Source organism: Muscardinus avellanarius (genome assembly GCF_963383645.1).
Source record: "Muscardinus avellanarius genome assembly, chromosome: 11".
NCBI lineage: Eukaryota > Metazoa > Chordata > Mammalia > Rodentia > Gliridae > Muscardinus > Muscardinus avellanarius.
The window spans coordinates 107,450,204-107,475,124 of NC_137797.1; positions in this window are offsets into that span (position 1 = coordinate 107,450,204).

Sequence of the window (24,921 nt, forward strand, 5' to 3'; positions counted from 1 at the left end):
CAAAGAATTGATACCATAGTAATGCATGCATATGTATGCATATAGAAGCAAAATTTATAATTGCCAAACTATAGAACCAGCTGAGATGTCCAATAACAGATGAATGCATTTCAAAATGATGAGATATATACACAATGAAATTCTACTCAGCGGTAAAGAAGATGAAAATTATGTCATTTTCAGGGAAATGGATGGAACAGGAGACAATTATGTTAGGGGACAGCAGTCAGTCACAAAACTTGAAAGTAGTATGTTCTCCCTCAGATGTGAAAGCTGGCTCCTAGAGAAATCCAGGCAAAGGAGGAGAAAACTTAGTGGAATGAAGGAGAGTACCTAACTAAGGGGGACGGGAAGAAGGAGGAAGACTTGAAGAGTGAAACACCTCGATGGACATGAAGTACAGACACACCCTTATCAAAGCTAATCAACATGTTGAAGATAGGAAGGAGGGAAGGGAAAAGGAGTGGGTGGGAATGGGGAGGGCTCAAGTACTGTGTGCATATATGTGTCTGTCACCCTGAACCTCATCAACACACACGACTACAATTCTCCAATAAAAGTAAAAGAGTCTAGTGACACTAATGCAAGTAACACTGATAAAAATTTCAATGTAAATATGTAATTCCACCAGGTGACTCAAATATTTTAATATTCATGTAACTAGTACATTATAATACATAGACCACCCAGAATCAAAGCATATTTAGCTGAATGTAAAGTTTTAATCAATGTGGTGTACCATCTACTATAATTGTCATACTTATGTAGAACAAATATAACCAGTAGAATATACAGAAACATAAGGCACAAATAGTATGTACTGCTTTATTATAAAAAAACTAAAAATTATGCATTGTTCTTATAAATGGTATTTATATTGTATTCATATGAAGCACATTTATATGTAATGAGAAAAATTGGAAATATGGGATTAAAACATAGAGCAAGTTTTGGGTTTTATAAAATAATATTTGGGATCAGCATAGAAAGATCCATAGAATAGAAAGATCCATTAATTAATTACATAGATATTTTTATAAAATATCTAAATGATAATTAAATTCAAGCAAAGTGGGTGACTTTCAATGATTTTGGAACCAATGACTTGGAGGGAATGAGTATAACCATTTCAGTCAAAATATTTTATCATACCAATATGTTTTGTGGATTTCAATCTAGTTATGAGTGTTATTAATTTTAGGACTGCAAACTTTACAAATGGAATGATTACTCAAGGATCTTGAAAAACTCACATCTCCATAAAAGCAATAAGAATATTTGTATAAATTTGTCAACATCAACTTTTTTAGATTTCTAACAATAACCAAAATGTTCCAGTAATTTGAGAAACCATAACTGAAAACACAAAACATGTGAACCTTGTAAGATCAGAGAAGTTGGTAACATGAGAAATCACCTTAATTCCATTCCTCTCTCATCCTCATGATATCCTGGATGACCAGGCACTTCACAACATGCTGGTTGTACAAACTAACAACTGAACCACCACTAGAGAATGGATGGTTTTGAAATTCCCCAAAGTATCTCATGCTGTGAATTGTCTCTATTGGCCTTGTATCACAGCTCACCAGAAAAGCTACATTCACAGGAATTGTCTATATTTGACCTGATAGAAAGCTTGGTTAGTGAAGAGACACTGTTTCTAGGGTTCTGTTTAAAATAGTTAATGGTGGTGTTTTAGCATCACAGCTGCCTGATACAGTGATACAGATTTGGGTATAAATGTAAACTGGATGATATGTAAAATAAGATATTGTTAGGGAGCTTTGAAACGTTTGAGCATATACCTGGAAATGTAGAAGGCCATGTTTTTATGGAGTGCTGTGCACACTCTAAGGCAAGTCACAAGGAGATCACAATCTATCACTGCTGGTGGACTTTGAGGCACCATACGAAGAGGCATGAGAGAGTAAATCAGAGCTTTAAAGGAGATAACATTAAAGAGAAGAACCCAGGGTGGAAATGAATCTGATTTCCAGGGCTGCCATGTTCTACCATTTAAAATGTCACCTTCCCCAAAGCAGTTATGTTACAAAAAATGTAACAAAAAATTATAGCCCATACAGGACAATTAAAAAGCTTTCCTAAGACAGCCTAGATGTTGAATTTATATAATAGAGACTTTAAGTTACCTAGTATATATTCAAAGAACTAAAAGTCTTCTATAAAGAAAAAGATCGTAGAGTAAAAAAAGTGAAATCACAGTAAACAAAAACTGAGTAGGGAGTTCAAAGCCGATTGGAACTTAACTGCAACACACGCATTCCATATGCTTCATTCCAGTATTTTCTCTAAGCTCTTCAATTCCTCAAAAGGAGATGATAGTTGACAATGAGATTCACCTCCCCCACAGAGACCCTCAAACCTCATTGTCGTGCCGTGGTTTCCCTCAGACATTGCTGCACATGTCCTACAGTCTGGTATTATTTCATATATGTACATAGCATTATTTAAACTGCTATCTTCATTACATCTCTACTCCCCTTCTTCAATCCTCAGACTCCCCCCGTCAGACTTCCGTTGGAGTCTCTACTCTTTTATCTGAGGTCTCTTTTGGTCCCCAATTTCTCTCTCTAGCTTCCACGTGTGAAAGAAAACATAAAACTCTTTGTTTTCTAAGACTGACTAATCTCACTTAGAATAATAATAATATTTTCAAGTTTCATCCACTTTTCTGCAAATGACTTAATTTTGTTCTCCTTTGTTGCTGAGTAAACTTTTATTCTGTGTACACACCACAGTTTTGTGATTCATTTGTTTATCTGTGAATACCTAGGCTGGTTCCATAATTCAGCTACTATGAAATGTACTGCTATACACATAGGCATGCATGTATGACTACAGTATTCAGACTTTAATTCCTGTGAGAAGATGCTCAAAATTCATATAGCTGGGTTATACAGTGGTTTTATTCCCAGTTCTCTAAGAAACCTCCACACTGATCTCCACAGCTACTATACTAGTTTGCAGTCCCACCAACAGTGTATACCTGTTTCTATTTTCCCACATTCTAGCCTGCATTTATTTTTTGTCTGTGTTCTAGATGATTGCCATTCTAATTGGAGTTAGATGAAATCTCAGCAAAATTTTTATTTAAGTTTCTCTGATTGCTAATACGTTTCACCTTTCGGGAGTTTGTAGTTCTGTTTTTGAGAAGTGTCTATTAAATTTAATTGCCCATTTCTATTCAGTTATTGCATAGCATTTTTAAGCTGTTTATTCTAGATATTATTCCTCAATCAGAGGAGTTGCTGGTAAAAATCTCCCATTATTTAGGCTCTTCCTTTAGATTCTTGAGGGTTTCCTTTCCTGCACAAAAGCTCCTTAATTCAATTTCATCTCATTTATTAATTCTCATTTTAATTTTTTAAACTTTTGGGCTTTTATTGAGAAATTTCCTACCAGTCCCTATAGGTTGGAATATTGGTCCTATGCCCTCTTCTAGCAATTGCGAGTTTCTACTCTAATTTCTATGGGCTTTGATTCATCTTGACATGATGTTGGCACAGGGTGAGAAGTTGGTATTTAATCCATTCTTCTACAAATGGATAACTGTTTACCCAGCATTATTTGTTGAAAAGGCTGTCCTATCTGCTTAATTAGTTTAGGTGTCTCATTTTGTGACAATGCCATGCTGTTTTTATGACTATATCTCTGTATTATAATTTGAAATCAATTATTTTGATGACTCTAGCATGACTATTTTTGCTAAAAATTGCTTTAACTATTCTGAATCTTTTTTGGTATGAATTTTAGGACTGATTTCTCCATATCTGTGATATTGATATTTTAATGGGGATTGCATTATATATGTAGGACATTTTTGGTAGAATGGCCAGTTTCATAATGCCTATCCAAATGCATAGGATGTCTTTCTATTACGGTGTGTTTAAAACAAGGGTCTAATCTCAATTTGGTGAACATCCAGCTTTCGAAACATCATTTATTAAGGATTAATTATTAGCCCTTTCCCCATTGTGTGTTCTTGGCATGAAAACTACTAAACTCAGCACAAAGTCTGCTTAAGAAATCGAGTGACGACTATAGGTTCTAATTCGGACATCCTAATGATTCACAATCTGTTAATTTCTCATTGAGGATTCTTCAAACCATTTAAAATGTGTTCATGTATCCTCTGGGCTGAATTTGCTCTGAAAAGACACCTCTTAGAAACATAATTTAAGTAGGTGATTGAGTTTCCAACTATAATAAGAATGTCTTAGGAGGAAAGGGGGCTTCAAATGTGGAAAAAATGTAGAAACGAGGGGGAAAAATGTGACTACAGGATCAGAGCCAGGGAGATGCAGGAAGCAGACACTGGAGACATTCTCTGAGCTCTGGGGGACACCTTGAGCATCAATAAGATAAAGAGCTGCTCACCGCACTGAATAGGAATAACAAAGCAGATATCCTGAGTGCCCCACTCTTTTATTCATCATAGGGTTTATTACTTGTTGGGGAGTAATGGGCTTCCACAACATTATTGTGTAAAACTTTTCACAAAAATTTTCATAAAAATCCATTGGGATTTTAATAACACAAGCCTCCATGTTTTCAAACACAGCAATCTACAAGCTTGATTATGATAATTTTGTTTGTTTGTTTCTTGAGTATTAGCAAACATCCCTCATTCACATTCAGCATATCAATATCTCCCTTTCCTAATTTGTAATCTTTGCTCCTGTTGCCCACATGACCCTAGCTAGAGTTGTCTTTGTCTTCTGGTTAAGGGTTCCTGAATTACAGCTTGTGTTACTTTTAATAGTACAAATCTTCACACCTCCTGCATTTCCCATATTTGCATCTGAACCACACGGGTATTACTCATGATCTCAAGGTAATATATGTATTTACGTATCTTTGTGTATTTGTTTGTGGGTATGAAATGACGATTTCTATGTCTCTTTTTTTTCTACCCTTTTCTTTTCACAAACTGATTGAGGAAGGCCATTTGTTTTCTTGCTGACAATGGGAATTGGCATTGATGGCTTCTGTCAATAGATCAGGTTTCTGGGAGAAGGTTAATTAAAGGGGAGAAGCCAGTGAGCATGGTCTTTGGAATAAGGTAAATTTTTCAAACAAACTAATAAATGTGTGTTTCATTTCTGAACAAAGTTGTCTTTTGATTAAATCACAGCAAATCAAGTAATATAACATCTTCATTTTGTACTTCCTAATTTTTGTCAAAGATAAAAGGTTCTTAAGAGCAAGCGTAAGAAATTTAGCAAAGGACGACAGAATTTAAACATAGGACATATTTCTGTACAAAACCACATTAGGAACTCTTATTAAAAATAAGAACTTAAACTATGCAATCATATAAGAACAGTTGCTATGCTTAATGGATAGCTCTCACTTGTATTCAATTTAGCCAGGGCTATATTTTGGGAAGATTTTTGTCCTTCCAGACACTTATTAAAAGAGAAACATGAAAAATGACGCAAGGCACAGACATAAAGGTAGCAACTTCACAAAGAGAGATGAATCATTGCACATTTAACAATGGATCTCATCAAAATTGTTCTTAGCATCAAATACTTTACATTCAATGGTCAATCTATGAACAAACTCCTGACTGAGCTATGGGTTACCCATCTCATTTATCACCACAGAACTACATCCTTCGCATTTCAAGAAAATTACAGAAAATAAAACCGCAATAAAACCAAAAAGCTGGAAACAGAGATGACACCCATGGCAACATTAAAAAAAAAGGGTCCTGAGGATGTGCAGCCATCCGCCCAGCTTGCAATTAATGCGGCACAAGAGCGATGTCTGACTTCTCCTGGTGCAACATCTGACTGAACCTCAAACAGGACCCAGGGGGAATGCATCAAGTGAACACGAACAAATGCACAGTAAAATGGGCTGTGTTATTAATTTTAACTGGTATCAGCATATACATATATGCATATGTACATATATATATATTTTTTAACGTGGGTGTGTGTGTCCCTGGTGGGCTCAACTTCAAAATCAGTGAAGATATGCAAATATGGAACATTCCTTAATGTGAACCATTGTTGAAGTGAATTTGTGGTTTTGTTCTGAGCCAACACAATGCAGTTGTTCCACAATACTTTAAGCCAGTACTTATTTCTGGCTGTAATGATGCCTTTTCTTGATATTTCTATTAGGCAGACGTATCCTGAAGCAGCTATTAGAATCAAAACTTCAAAATATATGCTTATGTGTGTTTATAGAAAGGGGGGAAATGTACAGGTAGAATCATAGTGAAGAAGGTGACAAATCATTGAAACTAAACCTGAATTATATAGAAACATTCTATTAATATTTTAAAACCCAAACTACTGTATCATCTACACATATAATAGCCTTCAAAATGAGAATGCATGTGCCCAGAAAATAGGAAAAGAAACATTTTAGAATTTATATTTAGGCTTTACCATGTGCTTTTATCCGCATACATTTATAATGTAGGAACATAATAACCCTAATCCATCCATCAGCAGAGAATTCTGGTTATTTCACAGAATGAGAATCTTCACCAGATTTCACCAAGCTTCCTGTGTCTCACAACAGTCAGGTGACAGAAAGACACATGTTTTCTACCAAGAAAATCTTCTTAGCCAACAAGCGGCTGTTGTCTAGCAGTCTAAAGGATGGATATAGGATCACTACTCAAATGGGCGTGTGCTCATCGCTAATTTGATTTGATCTCTACTGGTGATTTTTGAAGGCCTAATTTCCAAATTTGTAATACAGGCTTAAATTCTAACCTTAGAGATTGAAGTTATATGTGACTATTTTCTATCTGAAATATTGAGAGGTCTTCAAAGGAGGAATAAAGTAGTTGCAATGATGAGGAAATAAAACTTCTCGTCTGCTTACTCTTAAGATGACAGTATTAAGGATTAATTAAAAGAAAAATGCTTAAATAAGATATCTGGTTCCTATAAATATGAGTTCATTTTCATAAGTGCATGACTTAAAATATGCCTGTATCTCTCGCTTGAAACCATCTTGGCATCTATACAAAGAGATAAAAAAAATTAACACATATGTAATGTATATTTAGAAGATATATTACTAAAAATATATTTAAAATTACACAAACTTTCATGAAGCTTACTTTTACCTTAAAAATTAAAAGAAAAATTTGAAAAGAGCTTGCAGGAATTATTTACAATAGGAAGGAAACAGGAAAAATTGGAGTATAATCTGCCATAAGATATCAATTTTTAATATTTTAATTCCTTGGAAGATTCATGATTGATAAACTTGCTAATACACTCCCACTTGAAGTCCATGTTCATGTCTTACAAGCTCCTTTTATCAGTCGGTTTGCATGTTTTTGAGTTTTATGTCCCACATACCTCCTCTTCCGGTGATCCCCATGTTTATAGGTCATGGTCTTTAAGGGAACTGGCCTGAATCACCTCTGACATCTTCATCTAGTACCTTTAATACTATTCATTGCCTTTGGTTGAAAATCCACTCCACAGTGAGTCGTTTTTACTGATAACATGCAGTTTAGTGGGAAAAGCTTGCAAAACCCTGCAGAGGCAGCACGGCCCATTATTACTTCAATTCATTTCCTGCTACAAAACCTGGATATGACTCTACCTTTCCATGCGTCCTTGGCCTTACAAATCAGCTTTCCTCCTCTCAAACCTAGGGAGGACTCCTGGCACAAATACTCCGCTCCTTTCCCACTGAGGCAATAATCAGCGCCATCTCCATCTTTTCATTTATTCTGTCAGTCAAGGTCAAGTCAGAATTTAGAGAGAACACAGAGATTTTAACAGAAAGCATTAAATCCAAAGAGTTATTAACAGAAACAGAAGATTACCTAGACAGGCGTAAAGAGAACTCTGAAGATCGCTTGGAGACTGGAGAAGAATAGCCAAGGAAGAACCAGCTTGGAAGAACTATGCTTCACAAACCTAGGATCCATGCCTTGTGGAAAAAAGTGTGCCTGCGACCTACTGTGTGCTGCAGGAATTTTCTGTGTTTCCTGGAGCAGAACTGATCCAAATTTGACAGGTAAGGAAGGAATACCCTCTGGGTGTCCGAGAGGCCAATTGAGAAAGGAAACGTTTCTCTGGGATGTAAGTAGATAAGAAAATATTGGGTTGGGATTGACATGTAGAAAACACTTTTGCTTGGTAGGTTGAGTCTAAAATGCCCCAATTGGGGTGGATATGAGCCTCCCAGGAAACATGTCGGCTGGCAAAACCCTGCAGAAACTAGATAGCAAACTGTTTGCCGGGCTGAGACCCGTTGATAATTTCTCACTGTAATGCTGACTCCTATACATAGAAACAGAGGAGGAAAATCAGGACACACTAGGACCGTAAGAGATAACTTGGTTTCCTGCCATGGTCTTTCTCTGTATTCTGCCAACAAACACCACCAACAACAACAACAACAATGAAAGCAGGGTTTGAGCTATCAGGGAGAAATATTTAAAAGGTACAGCTTCTTTATTGTAAAAGTCAGTAGTGCAAGGATTTAAACCCAAGAGGCAATAAACGATCAATTCACTTGGTTTTATTTATTTTCATTATTTTTTAGGACTATCCTTCCCACCCACAGGAAACTATAGCGGTTCTCTTCTCTTCCCTCATCTTCAGCAACTACATTTTCTATAGAGTGGGATATTATTTGATGTGAACATATGTGAAATTACCAATGCCAATCTCAACATCATTCATGGGGAAGGAAAGGGGGGAGGGAGGTAGTGAAAGGGAAACTTTCCAAGTTCTGTGCACATAGATGTCTCTATCACTCTGAACTCCATTAAGATATGATATTACAATGCGCCAATAAAACTATGCATTAAAATTTCTATACTCAATAGAGTGCCGTTAGTGTACTTGTTAAAAGTTTAGACTTTGTCACCAAACTATGAACATGTGCATTATATCTCTGCCATATTTTGGTCGTAGGGCTATGGTGTTAAAGTCTAAACTGGGTATCAGTATTCTATCTGCAACTGGAGAAAAATTATGCTGCCAACTTTTTAGTCTTGTTGTGTGGATTGAAAAAACTTGAAGCAATAGACCCTTACCTGCAGCTTATTATGTAGTTATTGTTAGTTTGTGTTATTATTTTTTCTAACTCCTCTTTTACTTTTCCCCAAATCTAAAATAATTACTTTATGTATGTACAGTACTTAATGAGCTGTTGGATAAAATAATTACCCCCTCCCTTTATGGAAGCGTAGATATAAGAGATGAAAAAGAAGAAAGGAATTGTTCTGCCTTTGGAAAATCCAATTCATTCCACATTAGCTACTTTGCACTTTATCTTTATTCTTCAGTACATTAACTCCCAGATAGTTTTGTGAACAGCCCAGTAGCCACCCCAACTTCATTTGGATTGGAAAGGCTTCATCTAGCCTGAGACCACACATACCAACCACAAGAGGAACACAAGTTGCTTGCTCTTATTCTGAATTTTGGATAGTTTCGGTAGTGCGGACAAGAAAAAGGTAAACGACTTCCAAAACAGTGCTAAAACTGGTGGAGAGTATCAGATGACCCTGCAGGAATCAATAGACACAGAATATTATTTCTTCTACAAGGAATCACTTCCTACTTGACTAGCCTCATGTTTAGCTTCTCAGTTCTCTACCCATTTCATATGTTGCCACATACATTTGAGCATCCTTCGTGTAATAAAAAACTCGTCCGCCATTGTGAATATGTCTTTGTTTATTAGTAACAATCTCCTGCCCAGGCAGAAGCTACTCTTCTGACTTTTAATAATGTAGATTAATTTTGCTCATTTTCAAATTATTATATGAATAGGATGATTCAATATACTCTATTCTGCGTCTTGTTTCTTTTGTTCAACAGCATATTCATTAGATCCGTTCACGTTGTTCATTTTCACTGAAGTATATAACATACCACAGTTATATAAATACACTAAATTTATTTTTGTTGGGACTGACTTTTCTTTTTCCCGCGTCAGCTAAACTACTTGTTGACATGCGTGTCAGTGAACACACCTTTAAGCAATTTTGTGAGGTGTATACTCGTGATTTTAGTGTCACCAAATGTATTATATTCAGCTCTAATAAATAGTGTATTTTGTCAAAGCGGTTGTAAAACTTTCTACTTCACCAGCAGTGTGCGAAGCTTGCGATTGTTCCACACAGTCTTCAAACTCCGTATCATCTACTTCTTTTATCACCCTCTTTTCATTCCAAGACACCTTACATTTAAATAAGCATTCCCCTGATGAAGAAGGAAGATGCTCGTATGCTCTTTAATGACTTTCATCCTTGTCCTTTGTCTACTTTTCTATGGGATTATGTGAAGTTTGAATTCTATTTCTTCATAGGCATTCTTTATTTATTCTGTGTATTTTCCAGGTACAAAGGTTACAATATCCTTTCCCAGACAGCACTTTGCTTTTTCACTCTTAACAGAGTCATTTGATGAACAAAAGTTCTTCATTTTAGTGTAGTCAAATTTATCATTTCTTGCCCATTTGGAACAAGCAGTCTGTACATTGTCAAGAATATTTTTTTTTCAACTGTGTGAGGTGTTAAAGGTTTTTCTTTTGTGCTTTACTCTGGGAAATTTAATGTTTTTAAATTCCTATTTAGCTGTTAAACTTATCTGAAATACTTTTCATGCATGACTTAAGGTAAGAGTCAAGATTCAATTTTTTTATGGATAGACATGTAGCAGTTATTGAAAAGATCATTCTTTTAAATATGTCATGGTGTCAATTTAGACCAAATCAAGACATTGCATTTCCACAATTAGAAGGTGAGCTTGAAAGGGGATGGTGATATTTAATAATTCTATTTTACTATTACCAGTGTGAATAATTGCTGAAACTGGTCAGAAGAGGAATGGTTGTTTAGTAGGCTAAACTGTTTATTCTTTTTGTAATAAAAAGCCCACTTTTCTATCTGGACACCATATTTCCTTTTACTGTTTGATTGAGTGGATTTTTGAATTGTTCCTAGGGACATATAGCTGAGAAATAATTTCCTTCTTTATCTGAGTTTTGTAATTCTTTTTTTTTTCCTGGGTACATATTAAACTAGTCAAATATTAGTAACACATAATATTCCCAGAGAATAGTACCTAGTAGTTACTTAAGAAATATATTTTGATTCTATGAAGGGAATGAAATTCTCTTTTTCAAATAGTGCACAAAAATAATATGTCAAAATAATCAGAAGTAGAGATGAGAAGAGAAATGTTTGATTTTTAAATGCTTATGTGCTCTTTTATATCAAGTTCATATGTTCGTGTATTCATACAAATATGTGTACTTGTATATAGCCTTCTATACAGTTCTTACATATTTATACCTAAGTATAGGGATGACTTAAGAAAAAATGAACATCAATGAATTTAGGCATATATTTTAACATGTCTACATAAAACAAGAAACATCACTTTTTTTTCTGAAAGATAACTCTGAACACTAAATGATGACTTTATGGGATGTTGCCTCTTTACAAAACTTTACCGTGGTAACTTCTGAAGAAAAAACTATTTACCAAAATTTAAAGAGCTTTTAAAAATATATACCAGCCACACATGTATTGAACAACACAATGTCTTGCATAATTACGGACCACCGCACATCAATCACAAACTTAAAAACTGAAAACGGTGGCGGAGGTAAAAAGTATCTCAAATCATTCATTCATTCAAGCACAGGGTTAATTTAACAATAAAGAGTAAAAACGGTGGTCAACGAGTCTGAGGTACCTCCTGCTTCCATACATTATTTTCGCATGAAAAGAAACCCCATTCAGGTTTCCGAGTTAGAGATGGGAAGTGTGGCAGTCCTGAGGTCAGGGTGGTAGAAAGAGAAAAACTAAATCGGAGTTTCCAGCTTCAGGTCAGAGGTATTTCCTTCCACTTTCAAACACAATCTCTTTCCCTTACTTCAAGTTGAGCTTCTCCTTACCTCTGGTGAAGGAAAACAAACAAGAACGAAGCACATCTAGAGGTCTTTTTATCCAGCTCGTTGAATATGCATTGCCCAAACTCAGGTACCATATAGAATAAAATATAATAGACTTGATATATCGCCTTTCAGACTCAAGGTATCCCAAACCACTTTACAGAGCAATGACTTAGATAATGTAGTGCAGTGATTGTGTTGGCAAACTTGACTGTCATTACTAACCCAGCAATACATCACACTCTAGCCTTGAACGTTATAACCTGTTTGAGTGGGAGAAGCAAAGTTAGCTAAAATTTTAAGAATTATACCCTGAAAGATTTTTTAAATGAGTTCCTGTATTGTTATTTTTCCCAAGACTGATGTTTTAGTTAACAGATGATTAATCAAGATTTTATTAATAATATATCCCGGATATGAGTGCAGGAACTTTCATCAGTTTATATATTGAAATAAGAAAAACATGATAATTAGGAAACAGAATATAGCTCAAGTTTTACAGATTTAGATCTGTTTTTGGAACAGAGTATCCCTGCATTTCACAGATAGAGCTGAAAGACATTGGTTGGCTCCTTTCACAGGGAAGACGGTATCAAGGATTGAAAAATATATGCTTATTATAATTTGCTTTATTGATACATGGGATGCACAGTGCTAAGAATTTCATTTGCTTTATCTTCATATTAATCCTGTGAGATAGATATTATTCCCTTCATCTTGTAGGTAGAGGAAAAGATGCACGCAGATAAGGGAACTCACTCAAGGTCATGTTCTTAACAAGCAGAAAAGTAGGTTTTAACTCCAGCTCTGTTTTGCGCTAAAGGGCACGATCCTTCTCCTACATTCAATAGTCCATGAATTATCAAGACAAGAAAGGTGCTGATTATGTTTTATTCGATCCTCATTTGGAAAGTGGTTTGAGAATAACGCAAATAGGTCAAGGCTAAAATTACATCTCAGATATAGAACATAAAGCCTGGATAATGATAATATTATGGTAAAAATGAAGCTATTTTAAGATGAAAAAATAATTTCAGATATTCTCAGTGTCTAAATGTTGTCACTGGGACTACTTGTTACAGAAGCAAACCTTTCCAAATGGGTGTAAATCAATGTGAAGCCTGAGGCGACAGCTAGTTGTTCTCTTGCACATAATTATCTGACTTTATAGCATTTGATAATGAAAATAACCTTATAAAGTGAAATATTTATTTATTGTCCACGTGGTATAAAATTCCAAGCATCGTACTGTGCACTTGTAAATATGAACTAAATATAAGGTTTTTACCAAAAATCTTATGTTATAGACTCTTTAGACATACATTTCAAAATTCTCAAGTTAATCATTAACATAAAAGAACAAATAAAAAAGTACTGAGATTCCACATGAAGAAAATCTCTCAGAGAGGTCAGGGAGATGAACAATGAGAATGCCTATTAGTTAAACAAGCGTCCAGGTACAATGTGTTCTAGAATCATGGCTACACCGCCTCTCCCAAAACTCGTCCTCTTCTTCTGACCTGGGTATTATCATAATTATACACACAGACACTTGTGCAAGTATTCCACACTTCTGTTTGCCCTCCTTTTTTTTTTCATAGCCCATCTAACATAGAATTCTGTGGATTCTAGATGTGACAGGGTGCGTGAATAGGGCCATTTTCAAGGTAAGAAGTGATGGAATGATTATCTTAGTATCAACTGGAGGTTTAAAGTCCTTGACTGATTTTATTAAACCACTTACATTTCCCATGTTCTAGAGGAGTCGTTTGGGTCGAGAGGTAGCTGTTTCTGATTCTCCCTGTTCTCGTCATCCACAGGTGTTAACAGCGGGTCTTTCCCATGTTTCCCAACACCTTCAATGTGGTTTTCTCATTCTGCTTGTTTTGGAAACAGTTTCAAATATTTTAATTTTCAAATAAATCAGTTCTTTACAGGTAAAAGATTTATGTTTCTTTTAGGTTGAAAAATGTTTTAAATTGCATAATATTTCTTAAAGGAAGTACTTTTGAAAGGAGAGACATGAACATATATAAAGCTGGCAAAGATCCAAAAGTCTTATATGTAACTTCTCAACTGTAGATAATTGGCTATCTTTGGAGATCAGGGAAAATCTTTAACTTCGATGAAACAATGCCAAGAGAAAAAAAAAAGCCAAAATACATGTTCTATTATCTCATTTATATCACATTAAAATAAAACAGACACAGTGAATTGCTTGTGATATAAGGCCACAATAATGGTTTCCTATGAAGCAGGGATTGATAGATAGTGGCTGGAAAGAGATAGTAGGGAAATTATGGAATACAAGGGTAATATTCTATTGATCAATTTGCATAAGAATGCATGTTACTAATAAATGGTACATTTTTCTGCATGCATTTTAAAACGACAAATTTTTTATTAAAGGCATCTTAAAGAATTGTTTACCATATGTTATCGAAGGGTGTGATGCTTAATATTTGGTCTTTTTGTTATTTTTTTAAATTTTCTATTGGCAAAGTGATTTGAAGTATGTACTGTGAGGTAACCATTTCCTAAGATTATTATTTGGAATAAATGTATTTATAAATAAATAAATTAAATTAAAATAAATCTTAATTTATTTTAAATAATTTAAATTTAATTGATTTATTTAAATAAAATAAATTTATAAATAAAATTATTATTTGGAATAAAGAGTGGAAATGCCTATTGCCTTTTTACATTTTCAACAGAACTTACTACAGTGTGTATAACATTTCATCCAGTCTAATTTTTAAAATGTATCAACAAAGGTATACATGAGAAAAGTACAGTTTCATGTGCCCCTTTTAGGGTAAAGGGTTAAATATACTCTGTTAATTCTTGAAGGTAACGTAGAATTATAGAGTGAAAAAATAGAAGTGATTTTTTGGTAAGTTTTAAAAATTATTTCCCGTCTTATGAACTCTGAGCTCACTGTTGTGTTTGTGTGTGTATTAGTTTGAATTTACCATTTGCTTCAACTGCTTATAATCTATTCTGCGAGCACTGTGTCATAGTAAGCTGAATTATAAAGAGGTGAAATAATTGGTGATTCAGTCAGTGGCTCTGCTGGATTAGAAACAAGACAGGTTGGTAATGATCCAGCCAAAGTGAATAAAAAGAGAACAGGTAAGCACATATGGTACAACATCTGCTTTCAAACTTGGAAAATATCTTATCTAATCCCTGAAGCTTCCTTGGCTTTTCTTCTTAATTCTCTTTCTTTGCAGAGAGCACTGTGAAAACACATCCCGATGATTTTTTACATTTATTATAATTTTTCCAAATATTAAATCACTACAATTTCCATTTCACAGTTTCTGATCCTATCACAAAGGCTGCTGAATGCCGAAGCAGATAAATTTAGAATAGTTAAACATAAGACTGAATCTGTATCTCAAAGAGAATCTTTCTCCTCTGTAAGTGGATTCAGCCTGTTTCATTCTTTATCTTTTATGATAAAAGGTATTTTTGTTTTTTTTTTAAGCCTGCTAGTGCATTGTAGGCATGTTATACAAACAAGAGTCTTCTATATTTTTAACTTGTATTATTCCTCATCTTGACTAAAGATAGCTGAATGCACCCAGACATCATTATGAACACAGCGGTACTTTGAAAATACACTTTAATCTTTTCTTTCCTTTCCACAATGATTTTAATTTCCTGCCCTCTTAAAAGGCGGAATAAGATAAATTAGTTTTCAACTTCATTGTTTTAGATTCCTGATCATTCAGATTTTCTGATAACTCAGAAATTTAGGTCATCTATATAAAGTATTTTCCTGTGAATTCAGTGAATGAAATACGTCCTACTTGGACTCATTCTATTGCATAAACATTCACTAATATTTTTATATCATCTACCAATAATATTTTGTTAAACCAGCATCAACATATGATCTCTCAAATGAGTGTAATACATTTTTTCATAGTCTACCTCTTCAGAGAATTCTCCAACCAGTGAGTTTCCCTGACTATTGTGTAGACCATCGGTCCCTTTGCACAGACTAGAAGCAAGGGCTGGGGTTGTATAACCAGTCAGAGCTAGAAAGGCGGGTGCTGGGTCTCCATTCCATTAGCAGTTCTTTGGTTTCTTAACCCGCCTACCCCAGATTCTTTGCAAATGTATCCATTTCATAATGTGTGTTAACTTTAAAATCTTTTCTTCCACTTGAATTAAGTAAGGGTTAACATAAAAATGCTAAATTTTGCATGGAGGAAAATATACTACATTCCTCTTCAGAACGAGTGTCAGAACTATTCCCTGAGTAATAGGATGGGGCAAATATTTCCTATTAGAAAACCCTGAAAAACATCATATAGGACAGTCAGGGAATTGCTTTGGGGAGATTTATAATCTTCTGGTGGATTTCTCTTCTAATGATTAAGATGCATTCAGAAGATGTACTAATTCTTTTAAGTCCCGGGGTTTACCATTAGAAAATGATCTTGTTAGGATTCCAAATGCAGATGATGTTTGGAGCGAAGTCATTTGCATTTTCCTTTCTCTCTAAAGCAGAACAAGAAGGATGCGTTAGCCTACTTCAGTGTTAAATGTTTCTATAGTTTTGCCTTCTTTTGTTCAACCTCATACAAGAGATAATATATCCATCAAAATATATTTCTAACATCTTTATGTTGAGTTAGCTTCTAAACTTATGAGTAGTTTTTCTTTCCTGATATCATTTTTTGCTGCATAATGGTTTTTACACTAGACAGATGTAACCACTGGTTTCCCTCTCCTTCTGCATGTAATTTGTTCATTAGGACCATGATTTATGCACTCAACAAGTGACCTTACAATTACTGAATGGGATTTCATGTTATTACTCTTAAAAGCTACTGCATATTGTCAGCATCTACTTCAGTAGCATCCTCAGGTTGTTCTACTCTGACCTATTGTCTTTAGACACAGATCGTCAAGGAAAGTGTGGATGCCCAGCATTGGAATATCAGGGAAAGGAGGAGTCTTTTCAGAGAGATGTACAATGTAAGAGAATCCAGTATTATTATATTAGGTGATATAATGCCATTGTACTGCATTCCACACTCACCCAAAAAAAAAAAAAATCAATGATTCCTCAAGTGCCTTTACTAAAGAGAAAACAGATGAAAAGAGAAAGGAGGAGGGTTTAAATAATCAGCTCTATTCTCCTGGCAGCCAGGAGTCCTGCTAAGCAGACTCCATAGGGAGATAGAACATCATTGTCCTGCCTCACCAGCAAAGCTGATACAGACCAAAAAACAATGACTTTCTTAGGAAATGACGCTTTTGTGGTTGGAAAGGTTCAGGGCTTTATCTAACAGCCAGATATACCCTATAATATAAGCACCATCTTTATGTAGCAATGGATAGAATGCCCTTCCTACATGGCCACATCTTTGCTGATGATTGCAATTTTCCTGTGCTGGAAATGACCAGGCAGAGTGGAGAGAAGGGGTAGAGGCTCTGAGCCTTGCTACTGCCTAAAGCAACTGTTTTTTTCAAGCACCTCTTTCTTTATTGCCCTTAAAATAAACAGTTTCTTCCCCAATGGCAACAGAATCACTTAGAAGGCCATAGAGTCAAATATGATTCAACTATATCACACACATGTGTGTACAAGTATGTGCATGTCTGTCTCTGTGTGTGTTTATGCTTGTTCCAATGAATTAAAAAAAAAATCATTATAGAAAAGTCAAATGCCTGCCTGGCTCCAGAGGCAGTCCACAGACTACATTTTTGTTAGGTTTAGAAATTGTATTACCTGAGCATAGTAGGACCCACAGAATATAAGCTGGCTTATCGAACCTCTTCTGAAAATGGTCAATCTAGCTATAAAACTGGAAGGTATGTCCCTAAGTCTTGTAAAAGCTTATAATTTGATTTTTACCCGACTTTGTAATCTAGCTAATCATTTACACACGAATTTATTACTTACATAAATGTCCCCAGTTGCCAACTAAATAACCCTGTCTGAGTGCAGTAATGGATTCTTATGACCCCAGTCAGATGCCAAGGATCTTCATTAAACATACACACAACTTGGGTGTGTGTCCATTACTGGATGGTGAAGGTGGTAAGATGGGTTTGTCACCACTGTCCAGCTTCAAAGTTCTGAAAAGCATAAAGTTTAAAGTGCTTCAGTATTGTCTGTCTCCACTTTCAGAATTCAGCTTTTAGCTCATGACAAATTCCACAATGAGGATCCTTTATTTTCCTCTCTGGATGGTCAATGACTACTCAAAGAAATCTTCAAAACAGGCTGTGGCCATGTAGTATTGCTGAGCTGATGATGTGCACATCAGTACCAATGATCAGGAAAAGTTTTAACTTGGCCTGATTGCCTAAAAATATTAGTGAACTTATACCATTCCTGATTCCTTGCCCTCACAGTGAAGGTCAAAAATGAAAGAAAAGTAGAACTAGACTAGAAAAACAGAGATCATTGCTTTTATCTGTGCTAAAAAAAAATATCTACCATTTAGCTAAGGAAGCTAACTTCTAAAACTTCTTTTTCCTTCTTTCTAGTCAAGTACTTTCTGTTGAGTATGTTCCAATAATTGTTTTCTTTCTTCCTTGACCTTCGCAGATGCTATCAGAAGCATCTCAGGACTCTGGGTCTCTTTGTAGTGAGATATCTTAGCCACTGACCACCCGTTCACTACTTTTACCTGTAAGACCTCTTGAGTTTGTATGTATATTGATGTTTTTGTGGAGGAATGACTGGCCTAAGTCATTGGGCTAATTTCTTATAAATATTTTTATACTAGCAGGCATAATTATATTCCAAGTAAATCTGTTCTCAGGCATTATAATTAAAATTCAGATGATCTAAGAAGCAACTTTTGATCAAAGTTTATTTGCTTTAAAATCAAAGACATGTGCAAAAATCTGTTCTGTTTTCTAATTTTTACAGCCACTTTCTTTTTGTTATAAAATTAAGAAAAGAGTCTTTAGAGAAAGAGTGATTAATAGCAGTGTGTATGTGTGTGCGTGTGCGTGTGCGTGTGCGTGTGTGTGTGTGTGTGTGTGTGTGTGATATTGGGGATTAAATTCAGGGGCATAATACCTCTGAGATACACTCTCAGTTCTTTGGTATTTTTATTTTGAAATAGGGTCTTACTAGGTTGTTGATGGTTTGCTAAATTACTGAGGCTGTCCTCCTGACTAAGCTTTGCAATTATTGAGATTATAGGCATGTGCCACAACACCCAGCTCATTTTTTTTGTTTTTTAAAGAGCAATTTCATGCATTTTATAGATGTACAGTTATGCAGTAATAAAACATAACAGACAAGAATACTTACAGCAATACTATGACTTGATATAACATATGCCCAATATTTTAGCATGTATAAATAAATATAAACTATCATAATAGTAAATGCTTATTTCATTTCTTTTTTATATTTTTGAAAAATGTCATTTGCCACAAGAGATACATAAGACAAATTATTTATTTATATTTATATATATGTGTGTGTGTATAAGTAATCTGCATTAAGAATTTTTAATTTAAAAAATTGTATTTACTGACCTGAGTAGTTATATCATTTATTGAGATAACTCTGCTTTTAAGGAACTATACCAATATGATGTATATATCACTTTTCTTTAATTTATTTTATATGGCCTGACAAGGACTTCCTTTTGGATGAAAAGTCATGGGTAATACCAGTCTGGAAGTGCAAAACTAGTTTGAAATTACAAGAAGAAAAAATCAGTGTGATATATCTACATTTCATGTGTTTAATAGAGCTGTTTTTTCTTCTGCTGCTATTTCTTTTCCAATAAATGAAACTGTTACCAGTCCTTGGTGGGACAGGGAGGTAAAGCGGGCTCTCTGAAGACCTCTCTAGTTGCCTCTATCATTATTCCTGCTCCCATGACAACATGGAGCACACTGTCAGAGTCCTGCAGGTAATACCCTTATTGCAAGTGTCATTAGAAGATGTTTGCCATATCTGCTTTAACACCACAGACATTTTAAGTAGGTTATTCCATCTCTTTGCCATTTTGATTATGACAACAAAATGACACCATATTGAAATGGATTTTGGAAAGAAAGGCTAACTGTCCAAAAAGGTCCATGCTCACTCTAATTAAAACTGGCTTAGATGGCATAACCTTCGTAATTCCGCGTATGACCATGAAGGATATGCATGTTGAACGCCTTCTCTGCTCATTAGTGCTATTTCTGTCAGACACCACTACCTGCTCTTTTCTTAATGAATGCTAAGCCATCCCTTTCCAAGATTGCACAGCTTCCCCGAACTGAAGGAACTGTCTTATTTCCTCTCAAGTTCGTCAGGAGTAAAATCGGGGAGTCACCCCTTTGACATTTCTCAACCTCTGTACTTATTTATCTCTGTGAGACCCTGTGCTCCAGAGATATCACTGTCTTAATTAAGAAGAAGGATGTGACCATGGTAAATTGACTGATTTCATTGATTAAGGACTAGCTGTACAAGTAACATTGATTTTAACAGTGGGTCTACATAAATGTAATTGTTCGAACATGGGGCTGCATAATTATGGTGATGTACGAGAAGAGTTGGTTTGTCCTTTTCAACCTTCACTAACATTCTTTTGCATGATAATGTACCTTGTGCAATTAGCAGAAATCTTAAATGTTACAAAATGTCTTTTGTGAAGACATGAAGTAATAATTATATTTTAATTTAATTCAACAACATCAGGTAGTTTTTCTTTTTATTCTCATTTTTCTTCTTTTTATACATGTAATATAATATATATGGTAACATGAATTGGGGTTTTGACCTCTTAACACTAATAATCAGTGCATATAAACATATACAAATAATCCATTATTTATTTAAAGATGAATATACTACATATGTTCTGACACTCAATAATGTTTGTCACTACATAAATATTTCAAATAGGATTCTCCATACCAGGATTTCAATCTTAGGAATGTTTTTTACAATTTCTTTACATATTTATGAAAAGATATGTCAAGGTCAGTAAGTTGGTAGAATATATTTGTTAAATTATTTATAGAAATATTTTCTTAATAGAGCAAATACATATAAGTCACCATATAAGGAAAACAATATAATTATTGTTTTATGTAACATAACATGGCAAAGCTCTGCAAATATTTCTATTGGGGCCTATATCTAAGTGGAGCTCAGTTTCCAAGTAGATAATATTAGGGCTATCGGAAGCCAAATGCTTTGCTGCTTAATGAACTAAAGAAAATTAACATTTCTAATCTTGTACATGTGAATTTGAGAAAAACAAAACACATGGCAAGAAAGATCCACTAGAAAGACAAATCTTGGTTAGTGAGTCAGGAACATTGGCTTTTTGTCATAAAACTGTGATTAATTAGTCCTGTGACCTTTCGTGGCTGCGTACTAGACATAATAAGAAGTAGGTCATAAGGAGAGAATGTAGGAACGCATCCTTCACGTGGCCTTTGTTTTTTATCCACTGGTAGACAACTGAATAAGCAATGCTATAAACTCCTCAGAAGAGCACCAGGTGTCCAGGTTGGCTGAGTGAGGTTGTCTGTTGGCTTCTCCCTCCATTGCTGGCTGTTTAATGCATTTGTAGCTTGAACCTGGACAGAAGGTTAAAGACCAAGTGGAAAGCAGTGCTGTCCTTTCCACCTGCCATTAGCACCCTGTGTCATCACACGATTACTTCCCTGTAAATTGAGCTCTATTCTGTGGCCGTCCGTATACAACACGTACATAAATTGAGACGATATTTGGGGAACACCATCCAATTGTGCTCCCTTATATCAATAAGACGGTTTCGTTCATCTCCTCCACCGTCAAAGCTAGGTTTAGCACTTGTCTCCCCCCTTTGCTATTTCAGAAGGAGAAAGATAGACTCCTACCTAATCCTACCCAGGTACTTACAGGAAGTAGAACATGTATCGCCATGTGGAATATGGAAAGATTATAGGAGATGGAGATATTTAAAACATGCACTGAGACATGACTATTCACTTTTTCCTCAACAGGATGAGAATCCCCGCGTAACCTGACAGAGAGTAGTGGAAGCCAAGACAGAGGCATCAGTCACAGGAACCCTGGGTGCTGATGGAAACATGATATGCAGGTGGGTGCTGTGCTTAGACAGGAAGGCCACTCTGGAGAGAGAAGGAACCGCATACCAATGCTGGCATACTCCTGTGGCTCTCGTGAGGGTGGAAAGAAAATCTCATGTGATGTGTTCAACAGGACAAGTCCCTTGCAACTCTTGAATTCAAGGAGTCAGGTTGTGCCTGGGACGTACAAGTGGCGGAAGAGTTCGTTTGGAATCCTTCAGCTGCAGTAACAAGCCAGGGAGGTACAGTGGAGACTCCATCCATTCTGGACCGCTTTCCTGGACCTGGAGGAGCAGGCTGGCCACTCACGAATACAAGGTTTCTGTTGAACTTTGCCTTGTATCTGTGAGTAATGGAGTTTCTTTGTGATTTGCCATGGGAGTGTTCTTCTGGCTCATTGGACTCACACTCTGCCAGACCTAGGAATCTTTGCATGGTGGCAGTGCCACAGCAGGGAGTAAGAGGGGCAGAGTTGAAAGCTAGCCTGCCTAATGTGGACCACTGTGGTAAGGGGAAAAGGCCACGTGTGGACAGTGTAGACATGGCTTGGAAGAAGGTTACAGAAACTCAGAGAGGCATGAAGATCCTATAAAAGCCAATGGGAAGGCTGATAAATCTAGGAAACCGCACTTTACTGTGATTCAGGAGAGTGAGCTTCACGCACCCAGCTTCATCTCAGAGGTTAAAAATGCAAAGGTCCCAGGGATCTGACCACAGGAAGAATAAATATCCAGAGGAAGTCAGAGAGACAATACCTTGATTTTATTTTATCATGAGGCCACAGAAAAACCCTGAAGAATCTAGATATTTTCTTGGAGGCATTTACCTATAAGAGACCATTGCAATTTGAAGAAATAATCAGAAAAGCTAAATTTAAATATATATCATAAAATTACTAAACTCAGCCAGGAATGGTGGTATATATCTGTAACTCCAGTGCTTAAAAGGGTGAGACAGAAGAATCATAAGTTTAAGTACATGCCTTAAACTTCAAAGTAGGCATGTACCATGTAGCATCTGACCTTGCTAACCAAGTAACACATTTTGATCAGAAAGATCATAGGTTTGAGGCCAGCCTCAGCAATTTAGCGAAGATCTCAGAAATTTAGGGAGACCTTGTTTCAAATTAAAAATAGGGCTGGTAGTATAGGTCAGAGGTAAAATACCCTTGGGTTTAGTCCCCACTAACACACACACACACACACACACACACCACAAACAATTATCAAACTTCATCAAAAAGTATCCAGAAGAGGAGTCAAGGAAAATATATATCATTCATAAAAAATAAAGAAGTTTCATTTTTTCATATGTTCAAATGGTGCCCACTAAATATATTTTGTTTTTTCTGCTGGGAATTATGCTTATTTTTAAATTCAAATTAGTCAAGAGACCTTTCTTGTGGTCGAGTGGTTGAGTGGGAATAAAGATGCTATTTGCAAAGAGCCTACAATGTCCTAGCTACTGTGTTGGGTTATTTGAGATACAGGGCCTTGTCTAATATTTACCACGACTGATTCGTACATCTTAATCCACTGTTAATGATCAGAAGATGCATTTTAAAATTTGTTGGGAAAACGGGAACATAACTCTACCTAATTTTTGTATCTTTGCATTTATTTATTTACTTTTAGATTTTGAGACAGGGTCTTGCTAAATTTCCCAAGCCAGCCTCAAGCCGATGATTATCTTTTCTCAGCCTTCAAAGTTCTTAGATCACAGGTGTGCACCACCATGCCCAGCATGTTTGTCTCTAATGCACACACATGTGCACATGCACAGTCAAGTGATGATTCAATTAGAGGAAAAAAGCACATATAACATATTTTAAAACATTTTTTTCTTTATACTCTAGGGACACGTAGTCACGTTTACTGCAGCTGGCATCAAGAAAAAAGAGACTGCTTCGCTAGTGTATTACTGAAATATGAATAGATATTTCTTGTCAGGCAGAAAAAGAGCACAGAGTAGGGGAGAGAAATAAAGCAGAAAATATAAAAGGACGTTTGTAAACCTCAAAACATTTGGAAAATGGCAGCCTGGATACAAAATGGCAGTGGTGACAGATGAAGTCACTGGGTTGTCGGAGCCAAATTACCAGTGACTCGGGAATTCTTCAAAGGTCTGCGTAGTTCCTTCCATAGACAGGAGAAAGCCACGGAAGGTTTTGAAGCAAGAGTGTGGCATAATCCAAATTGCATTTAAGAGAATTCCTCTGCCGTTGATGTAGACTTGAATTTAGACAGAAGGGACTAAGGAACAAAAACTCCAGAAGCTTCTGCCAAAATCCCAGGGAGAAACATGCTTATGTGAGATATTGCAGTGGCAAGGAAAAGCAGCTGTCAGATGTTTTTGAGAGATAAGAGAACTGAGCATCAGGTGGAAACACAACCTAGTCTTTCTATCAAAGTCTTTAGAGAAGAGGTCAGTAATTATTCCACAAACAAATCTAATGTAGGGCCACAATTTCCAATATTCCCTTGATAACCCTGGGGCTCTCCTGAGACTGACAGTCTATGGAAAAGCCAGTCTAAGTAAAATCTTAATTTTTTCATAATATCAAAGGTATATAATTTTTTAAAATTTTTTACTGGTGCATTATAGTTTCACATAGTAATCTCGATCATGTTGACAGTGGCATACATGCACACAGTACTTGGTTCCCCACCACCCGCCTCCTCATTTTCCTTCCTCCCAATACTGTGTCCAGGTTGACAATGTTATATTCACACATATACACACAGTCGCAGGAGGCATCTCCATTAATGAACCTCAGCCTTCTTCCTTCCCTCCCCTTCCACCCTGGATCCACTGAGCAGCTCCTCCATTTTGGCATCCCAAATACTCCCTAGCTTAACCATATTAGAGAAAACATATATTTCTTCTCTTTCTATGCTTACCTAATCTCACTTAACATAATGT